Below are 23,524 nucleotides of genomic sequence, written 5' to 3' on the forward strand. Positions count from 1 at the left end.
CCCTGAATTAAAAAAAAAAATCAAATTTTCGTAACAGTTCTTGGTAAAGTCAAAGAGGTAAATTCTTTTTTTCCTCCCTAAGAGATGTGTGGTCTTGTTTGTAAGAATATCTTCAAACAGACAACAAAGAAATAAACATGAACTTTCATACTTAATGAGAAATTCAAAGGATGATCTCAGTTCAATATTTAATTTTAAAAAATTGTCAGCAATACTGACATCAATACATTGTCAACATCCACTAGATGTTATCATACATTTGGTCAGTTCACTCAATCAGGAAAATAATATTCAATTCACTGGAAAAATAATCGAATCAGTTTGGTGTGGATAATGCTTTTTGAATCTTTTGTGTAGGGGGAGGTGAAAATAAACTGCTGATTGATTAAAGTTTTCTTTTTTCCACTAATTGCTACAGAAATATAATTTTTAGGTTTTTTCCTAGATTTGTCTTCTTTACTACATTTCTATGTAATTAAGAAAATGCCCCCCATCCTCTTTCCCCACAATTAATGAATGTGTTCTTCTCTCAGATCCCCTGATCTTGTGTGCCTGATAAGCGACTCTCGGGTTGTGCCATCATGACTTCATTCCTGAGTGCAGGTTGTAATTACGACACACGAAGACAGAAGTGCCCCTTTTATTTCTCATGCTGCAGCATTTGAGGATTTTTTCCTGTACAATTAAAAGGCTAGGAACACACTAAATGTAGCAACACAGCAAAAAGAAGAACTACTATGAAAAAGTACAAACATTCTACACATAAAATGTTCAGAAATAGAAAAAAAAGTCTGCTTTTAATAGAGCTCCATCAAACTGAAGAAAACGGGTCAATAAAGATATTGAAACCGTAGCAAATCCTTCTTGCAGCAATTCAAACACACTTAGTATTCTAATATCTCTGAGACAACCTATGATAAAGGAAAGAAAGAAGGGAAATTTTAATGCGTTATAGTTTTGTGTGGAAGTAAGCTGAATGGAAAAAGAATGATTGAGGAAGAGTGGAAGAAAGAGAACATGAAGAAATAGTTAAGAAAAAGAGGACAGGTCCAGGGAGCCCATGGTGATGCAAAGGCACTGCTCAGTTTTATTTATTTACATTTATGTATGTATTTATTTATTGTCTCAATTCATCAAACCAAAGCATTCCCAATTTTAAAAATCATTTGTTGGTATAAATCTTTAAAAGACCCGTTTTCTTCAGATTTGAACTAACGTTGTTTACGATCTTACTACCTCCTTGTTAAATCTTGTACTTGTGCAGCACATGTTCTAATGTGAATCTAAGATCGTGGTTGCCACATCCATGTTTTAAAAAGAAAACTTTAGATATTATAATCAATTAGTTGATTATTCATCCATATTTTCTTGCAGGAAGTTAATGGTGTAACTTGCCATAATATGGGAAGCCTGAAAACTATTCTAAATGCATTAATAAGAAGGATTCTGCATGAATTTAAAAATTTTACCACCTATAGAGTGCCTACCACATCCGAGGCGGTTTACATTCGTTGTATCATTTATTCTCACATTGAGAGAATGAGAGAAAAGAGGTTAAATTTTAGGCACTATAGATTTAAATTGACTATTAGGATTTTCTTATAATATGAATTGTTAACTTTTATTTTAAGAAGAAAGATATTTTTTAATTTCAGATGATTTATGGATGGTCCCTTGTGGAAACAGGATTTTGAACATATGGACTTATTTAGGTCAATTTCAGCTCAATATTTCTGCATCTGACAGGTTCTCAGCTGCTTTTATTAAGTAACAGATTTTCTAAATAATGACTGCAGTCAAACTCACAAAAGTCCATCACCGTTTATAGCCCAATTTCTTAGTCTCACAGTCAGCATAGCATTTGTCAAATGAAAAGCATATATGATACTCCTTATTTATTAAGGTGGTCTTTCTTTGTAATACTTTTGTAGTAAATTGTTTACTTATATAAAGTTCCGATTTCTGATTTAGTGTATTATTAAAGCATTTATTTTTCTTATCATGTGTAAAATTCTCTATTGAGGGCAAGGATAAACTAGGTTGGACCACAGTGAATGGTTATGCAGGTCGCTCACTACACAACCTTAGAGGAAGATTCATATTGTAGACTTTGCAGATTTAAGTATTAATTACAATAATTTTCTGGCAGATGGCAGTATAGTACCTTGTTCTAATAAAATTAGTTTATTATGACAAATTGCCTACAGATGGACATGAAGCGTCTTGAGATAGGGCACCTTTTCCAAATTGCACAACAATGCCATATGACTTAGTAGACAATCGGATCTAACAGGGCCACCAGCCACTAAGTCATATAGCATCATTATGTTACCATAGAAAACACTGAGGAAATGCTTGTATGTTCAATGAAGATACTTTGAGTAACAATGGATTTAACAACAACAATAACTAAACTTTACAGGGTTTTTATGTATAGTATTATATGTAATATGTAGGCATTTCATTGTGACTAATATTTATATAACTAAATAAATCCACTTAGAAACAAAAGTCGTAAGTTTAATCTTACTGCTTTAATAATAAAGTAAATTAATGCTTTGAAGCTATTTTATACCCATTTGTACTATTTTGTATTAATCAACACCTTGATTAAATGTAAACTTCATCCTTTAATTTTCAATCATAGTAAACTTCTGAAGTCATCAAGTACAGTTTGCTATTAACTGGAAAGAGCATTCGATAATTCAGTGGACTACTATAAGAAAATTGGGGGTTTTGCCATGTTGAACTCCCCACATATCTAGATGTCACTTGATGATAGATTGGGAGAATGATTATTCTACAAATAATCAAGTTTAAAAAATAAGCTTCATTTGTTCTCATAGAGGAGTGGTGAAGGAGAGGCAAAAGGCTGGGGGTGGAGTGGTGGGAGTGGGGTAAGACTGTGGATCAAACCCACCTGGAGGGAGAGGAAGGATCAGCTTCCAACTGAAGCTGACATCTAAAGACAGCCTTAAAAATAGGTTTTTCCCGTAATACAAGAAGAGAGAAGTCGAATCAAGCATAGGAAGTGCTATGAACAATCGTTAAACAGCCTGACATTCCTAAAATGTCTTATTCTTAACTACAGACACCTTGACTGTGTTCTCTGAACTCACTGTGCCTCCCTCTGTCTTAGAATTGATCACTGTTTATTGAAGTATATATTTATAGTTGTTTCTCCCACAGACTATTATATTCTCCAGGTCAGAAGCAATACCTCTAACACCTAGCTCAGAGCCTGGTATCATCAGTTTGTTGAATTAGACTGAGCTCTCTCGGGTATTACCTCCTTCACCACACCATCCATGACCCCCCATTTCTACCTTCCTTTAATACCCTGCCATGTTTCTTGTAATGTACTCACTAGTTTGTTTTCAATTATTACTGTGTTCTCAGTTCTTAATTAGACTGGGAGATCCTTGAGGGCAGAGATTAGATCCTATTCCTCTTTAGACTATCAGTGACATGCCTGGCACATAGTAGGGTTGCTGGGTTTTTTATATGTATGACGAACTAACATTCAGTATTTCAATATTGCTGGAAATGAGTCTGCTATAAGTAGGAGTTGGAGGAGGGCAGATGCAACAACATATATGAATGGAAAAATACGGGGAAATTCATTACTGGAATTAACTGATTAAAAAAGACAAGCCCAGAGTGACTCGTGTGTGCGGTGTGATGATAGCATTCTCAAGGTAAGCTATACCAGAATAATAAATTGGGGAAATGATAACGAGTTGAGACATCTTTGGAACATCGAGGCATCTAGTAGAGTTAGATATATAAGTCTGGAACTCGAGAAATTGAGGACAAAGATAGAAATTTAGGCATCATGAGAGGCAATATAGAGTAATAATATTAACACCTAACCATTAAAGCACTTTCTAAGTGCCGGTACTGTTCTAAGTGCCTTGTAAACGTTATCCTACTTAATACTCACAGAAACCCTGAGAGACAGGCATAATTTTCCCCATTTTATAAATTAGAAGTCGAGGCATGGATCTGTCAAATGGTTTATCTGAGGTCACACAGCTCTCAAGCCAAACAAGATTCAAACCCAGACAGTCTGCTTTTAAAATCCAGTCACTGTGAGTCCAGGGTTGGGACCCAGACTTCCAGGCCTTCCTTTCCTGTCTATGAGCTGTGTGATTTTGGTTATGTTATCTACCCATTCTCTGCCTCAGTTTCCTCATTTGCAAAGGAGGATAACAATACTACCTACCTCAAAACACTGCTTGGTATGTCGAAGCATTCAATCAATGTTAAGTCATTATTTTTATTAGCCTATCAATGAATGTTGAAACCATGAAGGAAAAGGAGATTGCCCTGGCAAAGGTGGGGAATGAAGAAACAAGAGAATCCTTGATCCTTTAAGGGACAGTTAGGTAGAGAGAAGTCTACCATAGAGGCTGTGTGATCATCCCAAGGGGAAAAGTGAGGCTTCCAGACTGGGGCCTGGGCAGAATCTGGGAAACGTAGTCCATTGCAGGGGCAGGGGTGCTCCGCTCATCCACAGAAAGCATTGCTTGGTGCTAAGAGGATGAATGCGAGGGAAGATGCCAAATCAAAAGCCTGGTATGCCATCCAAGTGTAAGGTCCATGTAAAGGGGATTAAGTAAAGAAAAATGAAAAGATTCAGCTCAGAAGATAGGAGGTAAAGCTTGGAGAAGTTTCCTAAGCAGGTGGCAGGGGATTTCTAGGATGCCTGTGACCTGGAGGATTGGCCAGAAGACAGTTCTTGAAGAAAGTGATTTTACATGAGCTAAGTTTTGAGAGAATAATCAAGATAATAGGAAGGAACAAGGATGAAGCAGCATCACAGAGCCCAGGGAGGAAAAAGATGTTGTGAAGTACGTGGGGAGCTGGGAGACTGGGTTGAGATGACATCCTCTCCAGCATCCTCAACTCAGTTAATCCTTGAAGCGGTTTTACGATGTAGGCACTCCATTGATCTCCATTTTTTTATAGTTTAGAAAAATTAGGCAACAATAATTGTCAATACCTTACCTAGGGCCACACAGCTACTGAGTTCCAGAGCTGGGATTTGAACCCAGGAAGTCTGGCTCCAGAGTCCATGCTTGTGACTATTACACATTCCTATTCTCACCTGCTTTACTCTTTCAGGTGGTTCACTTTATTACATCCCTTCTATGTCTCTGAGGAGAGGGAACCTCCTTATATCATTTCCCCTCTTCCATGCCCAACCAGCCTGGATGCGGGTGGGGATGTGGCACATTTTTAGTTTTTAAGGAATTTCCCTCTCAAATATATATCTAGACTCTGAGTCCTCTTCATTCCCCTGAGGGCTTCAGGTTTTTTGCAACTAGTTTCAGGAAAAAAAAGAAAAACTAAATATTTTTCTGCTTTTGCCTCTATGTTATCCTGAAATATTGACAGTTTTAGAGCAGAGTTGGGGTAGAAGAGAGAGGGAAGTGGCAAAAGAGGAACTTATTAAGAAAAAAATGGTCAGTATTTCAAAACTAGTTGAGGAATTACTGAGTCACCAATGGTGATATTAAAAAAGGTCGATTACATTCTAAAACAGGAAAGGTTAGTTAAACAATACTAATTGGCTTCTTGGTGATATCTAAAATGCAAAATGTATTTCAAAATATGTGTTATATTTGTATTTAAAGAGAGAGCATGACAAAATAATGGGAACATTAAAAACTCAGAAGTGATTACGCCATTTATTCCCTTTCCTTCTTTGAAGCTTGGTTAAAGGATTCAAAACCTGTAATGAGCTTGAAGATCCTACCAGGGTCCTAGTGACTCCAAGGATAATCAATATTGTTAATGACCACATAAGATGTATTAAAGATCAATAAAGTCTAAAATGTAAAATAGCCTGATATGGAATCACTTCTGTATGAATTAAAAATTGAAATTATAAACAACCAAAACATAAATGAATATTAATGTTGGTTAAATGAATAGATAACTGCTTGAATGGAATAAAAAACCCAGACACAAATTGTGATGGTTTGCTTTCTGGTTTTGTAATACTCTTTTTGAATAGTCCAATCGCAGATAATTACATATAGATTTTTAAAGCCTAATTTTCTATTAAAATGAGTTGTTTTTTCCATGTATATTTTCCATTAGCTGTAGATCTATTAAGTATCAAATTCTGATGCTAGAGACAGTGAAAGGATTCGTTTAAGTGGATTTGATTGTTGGGGTAAATATAGTACGGGAAAATTCATCTTAAACTAAATTCAAATTTCCCCAGCCTACACTTACTCTCTAGCTCAAAAGTTTTTAACTTTGGTGTACTTTAAATTGCCTGGGGAATGTTTAAAAATACCGTTTACTGAATCCCACCCAGGACAATTAAATCAGACTCTGGAGGTGGAGCATTAGTGTTTCTCAAAATCTTCCCAGTGATACCAGTGTGCATCCCAGGCTGAGAAGCCCCACTCTAGTCTTTGTATTAGCTTTGATCTTAAGAGAATTCTGCTGCTAGTCTGGGATGTCAGGATTTCCAGGATGAAGAGATGGTGGGTAAAGGCTACTTCATTCATTTATTCATTCACCATGAAAACATGTATACTGAGATTCTAAAATAAGTGCTGTGTGAAGAGCTAGGGGACACAAAGACAAGCAACACAAAGCCCTATTTCTCAAGAAACTTACATTCTATCGTAAGGGGAAATGAATGTTAAAAAATACAGAATTTAAAAATAAGGCTAGACAAGTATATTTAGCTAAATAGTGTAGGTTTTTGAAATAAAAAATTGAATAAGAATTTTTGTAAAAAAATCCTTGGAAGTTTCTGAACATGATCAGAATTTTGTTTTCCAAGAAGGGAGTGGCTAGAAAGAGTCAAGTTATATAATTATCTTGATATTTTAGATTAAAGTTAAATGAAAGGCTAATGGCAAAAATGAGAATCCAGAAGAAGGGGCAGGTGTTAGGAATATTGTGGAGGCAAAATCCACGCAATTGTAAATTCAAGACCTGTGGTGAGCAGGGTGGTGTGGGAGTCAGACACGAGTCCAATATTCAAGCCTGGTGTCCTATGATCATGGTCCAGCTACCTAATAAATAAGAAAGCATGTGGAGAGAGGAGAGAATGTTTTTGAATGTGCTCAGTTTGAGGTGCTGATGGGCTATCCGTTTGATGTCCAGTAGGCACATGGAGTGAGAGAGAGTGATTTGGGGGAAAGGCTCACAGAGATTCAAGCAGGGAGAGACAAGAGCTACCTTTGAGAGAAGTTTAGAATGTACAGGGAAGAAAGCAAGCTGATCCTTAGCAAATACCTGCATTTTGGGACAAAGAGATGAAGTCAGAAAAATTGTCAGAGTTGAGAGACGTCAAGGAAGCCAAGAGAAATAAGTTTTAAGTTGGGAATGATCAATAATATCAAAAATCAAAAGACGATTCAGAATTAATTTGGACAGGCAATTAATATTAAGATAAAATGATAAGGCTGATGTTATATATTTGAATATTGTTAAAAGTAAGGAAAAAAGCAAAATTAAACATTCTATACATTTCAAATATAAACATATCACAGAGGAAAATGTAAAAAGCAAAAATATGTAAATTTATAATTTGTGAATATTAAACATCACTTTAAAATAAATTATTCATAGATTCACTTAATAAAAGTGAAGTACTATTAAAATAAACAAAATACTAGAAAAAATGAAGAAAATTTAATTATTTAAGACAAACTGAAAGCAAAATAATATTCTTTGGTTTTATAAATTTGTACCCTTAAGAGGCAAAGCTTCATTCAGTCCATTTTGTAATTTTTCTAACCTGACAAGCTCCTTTCACATCTACATGGTCAGGGAAATACTGCAGAGAAAGTTATAAACTATTTCTACACATTTTCCTCTGATTCCTTCATCTTTGAATAATTCTACTCCTTGTTTGACAATTTTAAGATCTTTTTAATTAACTTTTTTCTTTTCGGCAGCTGCAGTTTTTAAATTACATTAGAGCTTTAGTTTCTATTTCTCTTTTTTTGTTTTTTGTTTAAACATTTCCAGTTTGCCTTGACCATCTTTAATTTTATTTTGTGTACTTGGAGATGCCTACACCGAATTACCTCTCTCGTGTTCAATACTGTCTTACTTATATGCCGCCAGAGTAGGATTACTCTTGTAATACACGTTTGCAGCACCATGATGTGTTTGCCTATTATGTTGGGCAATGACGACTTTAGAATAGCTGGCCATTTTTTGATTTGTCTTTTTTGTATACATTGAACAATTAAATCCTTAATTTTAATCTTATGTTGTAAAAAATTTCAGAATGAGAAAATCAAACAATATTATACAAAGTTACCACTACCTTGGTACTTCAAACTGGTGTCATATAATTGAATGCTGAAATACCAAAAACCTGTACTGAAATCACTAAATTGCACTACTAACAATATCGTAGTTCTTATATCTTAAAATAATGGTAGTCTTACTAGGTGGACTTTTCTAAGTAAGGCACTACATGTATAGTGGTTCAAATTTACATAATGTTCTATAATCGGTAATTTAATTATTATGATCCTATTATAAAGTAATAAAATTGCTACAGTTATAAAGCTGCCTATTAGGGGCAGCAAGTCTCTTGCCATTTACTTTTTGTTCTTTACATTAGACTGAGATGCCAGATGGCCACAGGAAAGTATACTAATATTTTAATAATTGCTTTTATTCTTTGAATTATGAGATTTTAAAAAATTATCATTTAATATACAATATTGTGTTTTACTTGGAGAAAATTATTTGTTAAATTATTTTCCATTTATAACATTTGCATTTAACATGTGATAGTAAATGTTATATATGTAAAAGCAATTCTATTTCAAGAGTTCCGGTTTTAATAATTTAGTATCATGCTTTAGATGGGAAAAACTATAAAAAAATTAAGATTGCTTATTGCAATTTAATTTTCAGGGTTTTAAATTTTACTTATTTTCTGTTTCTAATTTCATTTATTTTCTGACATTTACCTATCTATCATCCATTCATCCATCTGTCTATCTATCTATCTATCTATCTGTCAGAACACCCACACCTATTAACACATATATACAGAGAGGTTCTGATTCTGCACTTACACTTGAAGTTTTGTTCTGCCTTGAATAACTTAGTTTGCCCTTTCTGCCTTTTCAAATCTTCAAGATACTGTACAAATCCACCTGTTCTATAAATCTTCTCTGATCACCATAGCATGAAATCCTCTCCCCTTCCGTTGAATATCTTTAGTCTTTAATATTTGTATCATTGATTTATTAAATATGTACTTCCTCCTTATAGTTCTTGGAATGTTATACTGCTTAAATATTTTGCATTTATCTTTTATATACAATCAACTAATTATTGAAAACAGGGTGCTTCCTGAGCAAATCCTTATCAATTTGATCCCTTGTTGCCTTTTGCCAAAGCTAGCAAATAAAACATAAACAGGGAATAAAATCTACACTGCCATTTCTTACATTTTATACAGTAGTCCGCCCTTATCCATGGGGGATGCATCCCAAAACTCCCTGTGGATGCCTGAAACCACAGATTGTACCAAACCCTACATATACTACATTTTTTTCCTGTACATACATACCTATGATAAAGTTTAATTTATAAATTAGGCAGGATAAGAAATTAACATAACTAATAACAAAATAGAGCAATTGTAACAACATACTGTAATAACAGTTACCATAGATCTTAGCAACCTCAGCATATGATTTTTTTTTCTTATTAAGTCGACAACTTCCACTTTTTCACTTAAAGGAAGCACTTAACAGCTTCTCTTCAGCATATCGAGATTGCCAGCATCACTGCTCTTGCACTTTGGGGCCATTATTAAGTGAAACAAGGGTTACTTGAACACAAGCACCTCGATACCGTGGCAGTCCACCTGATAACCAAGAGGGCTACTAAGGGACTAACGGGCGGGTAGCATATACAGCGTGGATACACTGGACAAAGGGGTGTCCAGGGCAGGACAGGGCGGGAGGGCGCGAGAGTTCATCATGCTATTCAGAATGGTGTGCAATTTAAAACTTATGAATTATTTATTTCTAGAATTTTCCATTTAATATTTTTGGATCATGGTTGATCGTGGGTAACTGAAACCATGGAAAGCAAAATGCAGATAAGGGGGGACTACTGTATGGGAAAGTAATAGGACAATTATATTTATGATGAAATGTTGAGCATATACTCCTAATTCTCCCATGGAACACGTGTGTGTGTGTGTGTGTTTAGAGAGAGAGAGAGACTTTAATAACAGTGAAATATAATAACCAAATTCTGATTAGCCTGTTACAACTTTTCAAAATTCATTCTCCTGTATTGCCTCATGACTGATAATAACTTGGGAAGCTGAGGGACTGCCATTATAGTCCCTGTTGCTTAGGAGGAAACTGATATTCAGAGGATTATAATTTACTTCATTGGTTAGGGGAGTACCGCAATTAGAATCGAAGTCTTCTAAACCAGTGCCTCTCAAAATATCTGTAGTGAAAGACCAGTTTCCCACTCAGCCCTAATCTGTCACCAACCATTATTTCTTAATAGCATAATATAAATGAACCACTAGAAAAATAAACAAAAAAGGTATACAAAACACAAATCCAAATTTTTTATTACTAGATTCAACAACCATCAAATGACTTTAACAAATAGCTGTAAGAGTTCTGAAATGATTATCCTCAATGTGCTTATCGTTTTGAATGGGTAACAAATAGCAAGTGGACCAGCTCCAGTCTTTGAATCACACTTTGAATATTGTCTGTGTCAACCATGTCAATCATGGAATCATCCTCAGCCAGAACATTTGCCACCTAAGTGGCCATGTTTACTCACAAGTGAATTTCTGCCTTCCGCCATTTACAGCTGATTGGACTGGAACCAAAGGATAGGTTGGCCAGCAAGCTGTGAACTGAGGCCATGCTTGAAAAGATGAGCTGGGCCCATCAGTTTTTTTGTCTCTGGATTTAGATCTAATGAGTGAAGAAAGGACTTTCTATGATAACCCAAGGTTTTGTGTATGCTTAAAATATGAGTTAGCAGAAACTCTGAGTAGGCTGTGAGAGTTGGGTTGGGGCAGGGAAGAAAGAGGAAGATGTGAAATAGAGCTGAGTCATATTAATAGTGCATCACTACAGGTTCAAAAACTGCTGATGCTGAGGCACGAAAAGCTGCCGTAACTCTAGAATTACCTTTCACCTCCAATATGCCTTAGCCCCAGGCATGAAGCAGCATTTTCTTTGAATGTCCTAAGATATGGATCCCACACTTCTTGCAATGTGCATATATATCTTAGCTGGCATAAATGGGTCTCTGAATTATTCAAGAAACTTAGCTTATCTAAAAACATAGTCCAAGGCTTTTCCCATTATATCAAGTAAGCTTATTTCAGAAACAATAGATGCCATATTTGAAGATAAATTGTTAGCAGTCACATCTTTAATTGACAATCAGTCTGAAATGAGTTTATAAGCCAAACTGAGTTGGTCTGATGGAACTATCTGTTTGCTACCAAATATCCATCTCCTATCTACCTACATATCTACTTTTGTATTTCTTTGTTGCCAGAATACTTCCCCAAAAGATTGATTATAATATTTTACAAAGCTAATTATAGTCTGATTTTTCTCAAGGAGGGAATCCCTTAAAATTTATGACAAATTATCTCGGTAATGGATGGGCCTCCACAACTCACCTGGCCTCTGTATGTCCTCAGATTTGCAGAGCTCGTTAGAACCAGATCACTGTCTAAAAGATCAGACATGTGCTTTTAGTTTGTACTAATCCAGACACATATCATGTGTTAGTGGTTTCTGGAATCACCCCAGAAATCAAAGGTGCAGGCTTGAGATTGAGTGCACAGTGATTCTCAAAACATGTTTTATTGCCCCGATGCTTTTTTTTAAATGAACGTGTTAAGATTATTTTTAACTCTTTAGCTATATTAAAATAGCATACTTGCTTTATAGTAAAGAAGTGTATTTCAGCATAAAAATGGAAACATAACTTCTTTTATCATTCTCCAGTACATTCTAAATTTTAAATTACTGCTAAATGAAATGGTTTATGTCAGAGGTTAACAATATGGGGTCTTAGATTAAAACAAGCTCCATGTAATCTTATTGAGCCAGTAGGTAACAGAAATAAGAGAAAATGTGTTTGAATCACAGGAGAGAAGGGATGTTGGATGGATCTGTGAAATACTTTATGTTGTAGTATCAGCTGATTGATAGCAGCGATTCTCAGAAGGGTTCCAATATTATGCCTTTTAAAAGCTGGAGATTAGTGCAACCATGGTGAACAGCACAGCAACACTCTGGCAAAGAAAAAGGGCCAGGGCTGGCAAAATGTGGCAGGTGTCAAAATAAAAGGTTAGGCTCTGTGCCTGGGGACCCATCTGTCAGATAAAAGTATGATAAGGCAATTAATGTATTTATTTATATTGCTCATGACAAACCATGTATTCCATAAAAATGGTCAATTTAAACATTTTCCAGTGTTCTCTAGAAATTAGAATTAATATAAAAATAAAATGTTCAAGACAAAAAGCGAGGTCTAATAATGAAATGGATTGCTTATATAAATAAATAAAGGTTGGAGGAATTATAGTAACCCACATTGAAGGATTAAAACTATTACATATAACATCTTGACAACACAGTGATTATATTCAGGACCTAAAATCGATGTTTATGTTGTAAGATAATTTTGGTAGCATTCCTTGCAGGTTCCGCATGCTTTATAATCATTAGGCTGGATTTCATACTCTAATAAAATGAGGCCCAGAAAAATTATAGAAATAGAAATTTAGAAATCCAAGATATGTGTCTTGCATTTTCTTTAAATGTTTTGTTCACAACCTTGTCATTATTAGAGCTTTCATTTTCACTTCGTGACTAATCCTGACTCCTCTTTAATTTATTTATTATTTATTTAGCTTTCTCACTACTTCTGCTTTACAATCTGTTTGGAGTATGTTTAGATTTACCATTCATCAGTGATACGTTTTTTACAGATAAATTATCATAAATTTTTTAAATGCTGTGTTATTTTACTGGTGAATAACAATCTAACCCAGTATTATAACAAAAATGAGATTTACTGGAGTCCCAAGTTTTATGCAAAAACTGACCTATATTTACCCCTGAATAAAATAAAGTTAAAGCTCTCAATTATCATGTTTTAATAAGTGAAGCTCGCACCTTATGGTAATAGCAAAATTTGAAGAGAAACAACATGTAACTCTGTAGTATAATATGCTATGCATAGGGAAAATTCAAGTTATTTAATTGTAGGCAGAAAAAATGCCAATATAACTATGTTATTGCCAAGCTGCACATTCTGTCTGCTAAGTGATGAAATTTAACAAGTAAACCCATTAGAATAATAAAGAGAATCATTTGGCTTTGGAAAGAACAGAGGTATTATGTTTAATAGATTTATTTCCTTTATGTTGAAGCAGCATTTATACCATCCTCAGAACTCTCCATTTATTAGAAGGATATTGGTTAAACTTTGTCAATGATTTTTCTCCCCAAAATTCCATTCTAGCCCCTGATATTATCACAGCATTAAACTATCTTCTATTGGTCATATGAAACTTGGCTTTCTATAGTATAACAGCAATGTTAGAGTAGGAGTTGAGGAAGGAAAAGTGAATAAAAAGACACAAAATAGAAATGTTGTTATATGTTCCATTTCGTAGTCTGATACATGATTTACAAATTATGTTTGAAGTTTAATTATAATTAACCACTATTTAAAATCAAATTCGCTCATTGCTTCATTTCCTGACTCAGAGTTCAATGCTGTTCCTATTGCTGGTTTTATTTCATTTTAACCTCAAGTTTCTAAATTAGCTCTGTTTCCTATCGATTTGTTTTCATTTGCCGGATGTACTTGAAAATGCATCAGGCCAAAAAAAATTTTCCTTATTTACCATTTTGTACAACTCTTCAAAACTCTAGGACATACTTCATAATAAAAATAATAATTTCAACAGAAACTCAAGATGTCATTGAATTTTGCCACGGAGCCACAAGAATAATACATCAAATAGAAGGTAAGATTTTTGTTTTACTCCTTGACAGTGAGAATTATCCATTTTAAGTTAGCTCTTTTGCAGCATACATTCTATCTTTATATGGGAAGAAAATATACAATGGGGCTCATTTTATAAAAAGAAAAATCAACTTAATTTTTACTTTCATTTTTCTACAGAAGTAGATGAGAAAAATTTTGCTGGGTATCCACCCACTTCAATTCAGTCACTTGAAGAAATTATAAAAATTCTGATGAGTTTTAAAACTTTCGTTTGCTCTGGCATAGTACAAACATGCATTGATTTATCATCGCAGGTATGTTTTCATAAATTTTCTCTTACCAATCAGATAAAAATTCATCCCAATTTGCCAAATTGTTCTCTTTATATTTTAAAAAAGCTTGACACATATAAGATTATTTCGGGGGAAAGAAACCCAGATTTTCTCATTTGTCATTCATTCAATCCATTGTAATGGTAAATGGTATTCATGAGCATCTTAATTATGTTAACAAAAGATGAAAACTTTTAGTATAAAATCTGTTGTGTGAAGAAAGTACTCAAGTACAATTTTATTTCATGTTACATAAAAAATGCTATCACTTTCAAAAGTTCTGTTGTTTCCATATCGTTGAGATGTGTTCCCATCAAACATCAAATGATATCTTTCATCAGCATAAAATAATCTGGATGGATCTCACCCATCAAGGCATCATCCATACCCCCATCATCTCAGACCCTCCAAATTTGTTTCTCTTATAGTTCCTGTTTTTCTTTTTTTTAATTGATCAACCACTCATACAACACAAGGTAAGTAGTATTATTATCTCCATTTACAGATAAGGATTCTCGGGTACAGAGAGGTTAAATACTTCTTAAAATGTGAACCCCCTTTATTTTAGTAATTAGACTTTTATCCATCTACTTACTTGCTCAAACAAGGAAGGAATGACAGAATGTTGAAGAACTAAAAAGCAGAAGTGTGAAAGTTATGCCATAAGGTAAGAAAAAGAACTATTAAAAAAAGCAGCAAACAGTTTGAAACACCAAAGGAATTTGTTGGGGGCCAAGCATAAGGATTTTAAGATGAAGTGGCAATAAAATGTGAATAAGACGCAACACTAGTAAAAATTGCAAAAGCTTAAGAATGAAAAGGAAGAGTCATGGAAGATGGAAGAAACATACAGGTTTTCTTGGCCTCTAACACATGATTATTAAATAATTCTTAGAGAATATTTCCCGTATTAGTTTCCAAAAGAGAATAAAGAAACATCTATGTTTCTGGAATTAAAGATGTTACTGACATTCATTATCTTTGTAATTTGTCAAGTGAATAGCTTATTATGTTGAAAGGCACTACTATATGATGGTTTAAATGGACTTTGTAGACAACCAGGAGCTCAAATCCTCGCTCTCCAACTTCCTGCTGTTTGTGATCTTGGCAGTGGTGTGCAAGAGCTACCTCCTACTGGCTCTCGATAGCTGATTCTGTGCATCTCTTCCCAAAGTCATGTTCAGTGACATCACACTGGTAGTCTGAAATCAGCCAAGTGGATATTATTTAGATCCCCAAGATTGGCAAATGCTATAAATCAAGGCTTTATTCCCCATGTGCCAGCTTACCAAGCCACCACTGGACCTTGGGCAAATTCCCTAACCTTTCTGAGCTTTAGTTTTTTTCATCTGAAAAGAAAAAATAAATATGACAGGTCCTCATAGGATCCTGTAGACCTTTTGATGGATAATGTATTTCATATGATGCCTGGTACCTAGTAAGCATCAATAATGGTAGCACTCTAGTAATTTAATTCATCCTATTACACAGAACATCAAACAATTTTGCTTTTCTAACACACTAGAAAGCGTTTCAATTAGTTCATCAAAATTCCAGGAGAGGAGGATTTATAAAAATTATTTTACTGACTTTGTAGATGAAACAGTTACTCCTTTATATTATTAGATTTTTGTAAAGAGGGTAAATAATTACTAATACTTTCATAATAAATTTATACAGTATGATTAATTTAGAAAAACTTCTATTTCCTAAAGTGACTCACATATAGAAGCTCAAGGGCATGTCTTGAGGTTTTAACCCCCACCCCCTGAATTAGATTAAATCCATGGCTTCAGTTCTTCAAAACTTCTTGATAAGTTAATACAAGGACTGATACCAGCTATACACCCCACTGTTTGGAAAGCTGGAACAGAAAATTCTGAGCCAGAGGCCACTATGTCTATCAAGATGACAGGCAGTATGTGTACCTTGAAACTTTAAAGGTAGGCGCTGCAGGAAATAAGGAATTTTAAAAAAGAATAAGCAATCTGAAGATAACCCTGCTTAGTTGCCTAGCTAACAACTCTCTCCTCTAGGTAGTCCGCAATATGGATATTTATTCTTAAGATCATTACTCTGCTCTTGGAAAATATAATTCTTTCTAATATTTTAAAATAAGCTTTACATACATATTTTCCACTATAGTTCAAAAAGTATGCAGATCATTTTTTGTTAAAAATATCTTAAAATTCATTTAAATAATTTTGCAATAGGAAAATATACTACTGACGTTGAATTGAATTGGAATGTCCTTTATTATTTCAAAGACTTTGAGGTAGATTGCTTACAAAGATGACTAAAATAATTCCTCCTATCGCTGTATACACACACCTTTGTAATATGACTTTGCTGTTCCTCTCATCAAGAGCTATTTTTCTATCCCTTCAATCTGGGCTTTGCCAAGTGGCATGATTTTGGTCAACAGGACATTAGCGAACAGGATGAAAGCAGAGGTTTGATAAACACCGGCACATTAGGGCTTCCTGTCTTTGCTGCCCTGAAACAGCCTTGTGAAGAAGCTTAAGCTAGTGTCCTGGAGAATAAGAACCCACATAGGATAGAGATGAGCCATGCCAGCTAAGGCTTCCTGGACCAACCAGGCTGCCAACACCAGGCGCATGAACCAGGCCATTCTAGATCATTCACCCTCAGATGACGTGTCTGCTAAGTGGACAACCAACTTATCCCATAGAATTTTAGGCAAAAATGGAATAGTTGTTGTTTTACGCTGGGGATCAGCCAAGCTACAGCTCATGGGCCAAATCCAGACCACCATGTGTTTTAAAAATAAAGTTTTATTGGAACACAGCCACATTTATTTGTTATGTATTGCCTATGGCTGCTTTCACACCACAATGGCAGAGTTGAGTAATTGCAACAGAGACCATATGGTCTGCAGAGCCTAAAATATTTACTATCTCTCCACCCCTTTTTTTTTAAGGAAGATTAGCCCTGAGCTAACTACTGCCAATCCTCCTCTTTTTGCTGAGGAAGACTGGCCCTGAGCTAACATCCAAGTCAATCTTCCTCTATTTTATATGTGGGATGCCTGCCACAGCATGGCTTTTGCCAAGAGGTGCCATGTCTGCACCCAGGATCCAAACCGGCGAACCCCAGGCCGCCAAGAAGCGGAAGGTGTGAACTTAACCACTGCGCCACCAGGCTGGCCTCAACTGTTTTCCCCTTTACAGATAAGTTTGCTGATCCTTGTTTTAAGCCAGTAAGTTTTGGCAAGGTTTGCTAGGTAGGAATAGAAAAATGGCACAGACTTCTTTTCAAAAAAGGAATATGCCTCATTCCTTACTAAATTAATAAAGTCCTATGCTCATGAAAAAAATACATGCATTTTTTTCAGGGTCAATAATCCTTTTTAATGGCAAAAGCAACAGCCTTCAGTTTGCATTTCTAAAGTATAGTTACGGAGACTGCTAGTTGTACACCAATATCGGTTCTTCCGTTTTTCCATAAAAATACAGTTAGGACTGGGCATGTAGCCACCCAGTCAGAGATCACATTTCTGAGCCTCATTCTCAGCTATGTGTGACCACAAGACTAGGTTTTCACTACTGGGCTATGAATGGAAGTGATACATCCATTTCTTGGACTTTCTCCCTGCTCTCATTGTCCTTCCCACTAACTGGAACCTATAGCAACCTGATTTACCATGCAGACAGGTAGAATGTCCTAGAGAATGAAGGAGTACATCAGGAAAGGAACTTTGGTCACTTAAAAACCATGTGGAGCAGAGCCAACCTCAACTTGGACCACTCCTCTGGGACTATTAACATGAGAGAGAAAGAAACTTTAATCTTCCTTAAGTCACTATCGTTGGCTTACCCTAGCTAATAGGGATAATGAGTTATCCTACCCAATTATCTTATTATTAGTTAGATCTAATAACTTATCTTAACTAATACATTCCTAACTAATACATATCCTAACCAATGGGTGTTCCTAACTAACATATCCTAACTAATACATTCGTTTTATGCAATATGTACAATAAACGCACACCAAAATTAGTTAATTGATAGAACATTGTATTTGGGTCAAGAACTGCAGGATACTTTGATAAATTTTTCCCCAATTTTCTGAATTGGCCAGAGGCTAGTCATTTATAGTAACTGTAATTTTGTTTCCCTAGATAAAAATAGACAGCTCTGGATAGGCTAAGCAGGAATTTTTGAACACTGATCTTTCTATTTTCTACTACCACCAAGTAAGAGGGCCACAATAACTGGTGATTGCCCTAGGCATGTGTCATTTTGGTCCCAAGAAATGTTTATATACCAACATAGTGCCTTAGGTAGTACAATGGGAAATAGCCAAGGTGAGTGTCTGGCACTGGGACAGCTAGGGATAGTTTTCCCTTGAAAAGACACATAGACTCCGTTTTAAGGCAACTAGAAGAAAATTGGGGAAGGAGATTTTAGTTACATTCTGAATATACACTCAATGATGGCAGCCCGTAAGTCTCCAACTTTAGTGTGTATGAGGGGAACTTGTTAAGCAGGCAAATTTGAGTTCTCTCTCTTCCTCTCCTCACAGTCCCAGAGATTGTTTCAGTGGGACTTGGAGGGTACCTATAATCTCCATGTTTAAACACTACCAGAAGTGATTCTAAGATAGGCAGTCAATGACTCTTCTTTGAGAAGCCACAGCCACAGCAGAAATTAAATTCAGATATTAAGACTCAGTTCTAGGAAGTGCAGAAATCTAGATGTGGCAAATAAATTCTGGAGAAAAAGAGTTAAATCAAGGTTTCCCAAAGAAAGGCTTCTAGATTTTAAAATATTCTTTAACAAATGGTTTTGTTGAAAAACTAATAAGGAAGAATTACCAAACACAACAGTAAAAATGAAATTAGCCCATTTTGCTAATTTACTGAACTTCCCACTCAGTGTTCAGTGTCCAGTTTAAAAATAACCTCCTGTGGAAGTTATATTAGGTGTCACTGTCATGTGCTTTCATCATACTCCATAATTTCTGGATCAGAATAAGTAGCATGTTGAGTTTAGTTATCTGATTGCATGTCTTCCCTGCTGTACTAAATGCTCTGTAAGGAAAGAAACTGTCTCTTTCTTGCTCACCAAAGTATCCCCAGAGCTTATTAGGATGCAGGGAACATGTCAAGTCCTTAACCAATATTTATCAAAGGAATGAATCTCTGAATGGAAAATAGCTAGTTGATTTTACCGACATGGGAAATGGACATGAACAGTAATGAGACCAGGTGGAAATTGCCTAAAGGATGTGCTTATATCAAATAGATAATGACTTAAGCAATATAGACCCAACAGAGGTATATTCAGAAGATTATGTTGGGCCATGTCCTCTTCAGGGCATTCTAGTTTGGAGGAGGGAGTAGATTTTAGTGCAGGGCCAAGGATTGGAGATAAAATTGGCTTTATTCAGACCAATCTCCCTGCAAGCATTATACGTAGCTTTGGGGAAGGGACTTTGAACTACTTTGATTTTCTGTTTTGTTATTCTTCTATAATTATTGTGGTTATTCTTCTATGTTATTAAATATTCTTTTGGATAACATTGAGAATGGTGTGCTGGTGAAGAAGGGAGCTGGCGTTTAGATTTTCCCGCTTTTAGAGAAGTGATCGTCCAGATATTAGAATCCAAACTTGAGCAAATAAAAACACAGTGAAATGTGGAATCTAAAAAAGTTGAACTTGTAGAAACACAGAGTAGAATAGTGGTTGTCCGAAGCTAAGTCTGGAGGAAATGGGGAGCTGTTGGTCGAAGGGTACAAACTTTGTTATAAATTGAATAAACCATGTACAGCATGGTGATTATAGTTAATAATACTGTATTGTATATTTGAAATTTGCTAATAGAGTAGATTTTAAATGCCCTCACTACAAAAAAAATGGTAACTCTGTGAGATGATAGATGTGTTAATTAGCTTGATTGTGATAATTATTTCACAATGTATATGTATAGCAAATCATCGTATAGTATATCTTAAATGTATACAATTTTTATTTGTCAATTAAATCTCAACAAAGCTGCAGGAGAAAAAGCACAACTGACTCAAAACATAATCTCTCTCTCCAGATTCTGTTTCTGACAGAATTATTTAAAACTTAAGTAAAATATATTATTTGCCTGCTGTAAAATTTGGGTCTTAGGGTTCTGTGTAATCCAAGAGTGAAAGAAAAAAATGAAGGACACTAATACATTAGAGGAGAAAATGGAAAGAGCTTGTGAAAAAGGTACAAATGCAGGCCAAAAAGGATGCGAGCAAATGTCCTAGCTAGGAGCTAGACTGCACGATGAACTGGGAAAGCTCACTTAAGCCCTTCTCTACCTGGTCTCATTAGTAAAATTAGGAGGCAGGTTGAAATAATTTATAAAGTTGCTATTAGCTTTAAATTTTTCATGAGTTCAGAGCCTTTAAAAACATGGTGTCTTCAGCAAAAAACGCTACTGCAGATTTTTTGTTTCAATATTGCTTTTACCTATAATGGCAACAAGTTAAAAATAATAGGCCTAATGTTCACAAATCCATTAAATATTTACTGGTTACCTTCTTGATCACCATTTTGATTCAATATATGGTATGTATAAATCATCAATATTTTCAAAATTCAAAAATGTGCACCAAGGAATTTTATAGCTTCTGTGATGGCTTTGAACTAAAGTATGATATACCTTTTTGTTTATGTAAGTGTTTTTATGCTTATCATTTGTCAATAAGCCTAAGAATCTAAGTACAATATTATATACACATGCTAAGTGCTCAGTTTATCACTATAATTTTTCTCTCGAATTGCAAACTGTATAACTTTTCTAGGGTTCCCCCATTTATTTTAAAAACGTTACTGTCCAGGTAAAAACCAAAAAAAGGAATTTCTTCAAGTTGCGTAGTATGCTAATTCTGAAAATAAAATGAGTGCTATTTCCCTTGAGGGAAATGTAATTAAGAATAAGCGGGAGATATGTATAGATAAGGACATTTGTTTATACATACATAATGTGATAGTACTATTTTACAATTCTGTATATTTTATTTTATTTAATTCTATGTCCCCACAAGTATTTTTGCTTTTTTAATTAAAAAATTATCATTTATTTTTCTTCTTAATGACATATTGCTATCTTTTTTTGTATTTTCCCCAAATATTCATAGAATAGTTCTCTGCACTAGATGTCGAACAGGAAATGGCTGTTGATTGAGTAACGTTTTCAGTGCTGCTTTCAATACCTTCTTTCCATCCTCAGTGTGACAAACACTGTCACTTACCTACCTTACCACCTTCACCCCACTTCTTCCAGGGACATGTGATGCAATTGTGGCCATTGAGACACAGGACAACATCTTCTAGGAAGATTTTTGCATACTCTTCAGACAAAAGGACGAGATGCCTTTCATCCAGCTTTTGAACAATCTTGTGAGAAGCTACCTGAAGCTGCCATAGCATCTTATAAGGCTGGGGAGAGTAACAGACATGCTGAGGATGGCAGAAAACAGATTCTGAACCAACCCTGTACCATTCTACCTCTATAAAAGAATTCTTGATACGTGACATAATAAATTTTCCTTAATGTCTAAGCCTCTTTTAGTTGGGTCTTCTGTTTCTTGCAGCTGAAACTAATAACACTCATCATTCCTTTATTTCCAATCTCCACACATATAAACGCAGTCTTCTTATAGAACCTACCTAGTCCAAAATCCTAGATAAGAATAAAATAACACATCAATTCCATTTAATTTGAGAAAGAAACTGGTCACAGGTGTAAGCACTCCTCCAACTATATAATAATAACAACAACAGCTTACAATATTGAGTGCTGTCAATGAATAAAAAGGACATTGTGCTACGAACTTCACATACATTATTTATTTTATCTTCATAAGAAATTTCTAAACTAGGGAAAAACTTTACCTCTATTTTTAAAATCCAGAACATGTGGTAGAGAGATAATAAGTAATCTGCCAAATTTCCATGGCTAATAAGCAAATAAATTCAAGGTCTGTTTGGAATCAGCTAGTAATCATTATGATATCTCTTAACGCATGTGTGCATGCATGCATATTTAAGATCTAGGCTATATATGGACCTTCGGCTGCAGGTAGCAATAAAATGAACAGACTGGCACATCGTCTTGGTGTTCTCTACGCTTATCACTTATATTAAAGCTCTGTGTTTGCAGATATGAGAGTGGAGGTATAAAGCACTATATATATATATATATATATATATATACATATATACATATATATATATACAGCATATGGCAATTTGAGGAAGAACATTTAAATGACGTCAAGCAATGCTGATATTCCTCTACATTAAGGAATTTTTGACACGTTCACTGGTAGTTTCAATGTTACAGTTACACTACTGAACACAATTAGATAAAACGTCAGCTTTTCCTGGACATACCATGTAGCCTTTCTATATTGAAAAAACAGTGAAGCAAATTGGAAAGCAGACCACTAAGTTGAATCAGTTTATCACTTAAAAAATTACTATTTTCGGGGTCGCCTGGTGGCATGGTGGTTAAGTTCGTGCACTCCACTTTGGCGGCCGGAGGTTCGCTGGTTCAAATCCTGGGTGTGGACCTACACACCACTCATCAAGCCATGCTGTGGCAGCATCCCACATACAAAATAGAGGAAGATTGGTACAGATGTTAGCTCAATGACAATCTTCCTTCAGCAATAAGAGAAAGATTGGCAATAGATGTTACCTCAGGGCCAATCTTCCTCATCAAAATCAATCAATCAATCAATCAATCAATAATACAAATAAAAATTACTATTTTGTTGACTTTGAGACTCTAGGAAACTCAGAATAGTAAAGTAGGATCTCTTGTGAGTAGACCAAAATTCAGATCTACAGTGAATAAAACTTAGTAATGAAATTGTTAAAACTCATTCTCCTAAATAATTTTATCAGTATAATGGTATACCTTGCTCTACTTAATAAACATGATCTTTAAAACTAATTTTTAAATTTTATATATTAATTTATTATATAATATTTACATATAAAATTTATATATAAAAATTTGGGATATATCAATAAAAATATTTGATACATAAAAATCATAAAGCATGAAAATAAAAGTCATGAACCCTCCAACCATCACAGGAGGTAGAATATTACTCATACTACTGAGGCTATAACTATGCTTTCCTC

At 34.9% G+C, this 23,524-nt stretch overlaps 1 long non-coding RNA gene across 1 annotated transcript; it reads left to right on the forward strand.

Moving 5' to 3' along the window:
* The first annotated feature begins 8,710 nt into the window (after window positions 1-8,710).
* Window positions 8,711-21,930, forward strand: LOC111773579 (uncharacterized). The gene is made up of 3 exons (XR_011439335.1): window positions 8,711-14,050; window positions 14,209-14,345; window positions 21,654-21,930. It is a non-coding gene; the product is annotated as an uncharacterized lncRNA (long non-coding RNA).
* Window positions 21,931-23,524: the final 1,594 nt, after the last annotated feature.

The sequence above is a fragment of the Equus caballus genome, chromosome 5, assembly GCF_041296265.1.
Source record: "Equus caballus isolate H_3958 breed thoroughbred chromosome 5, TB-T2T, whole genome shotgun sequence".
Classification (NCBI taxonomy): domain Eukaryota; kingdom Metazoa; phylum Chordata; class Mammalia; order Perissodactyla; family Equidae; genus Equus; species Equus caballus.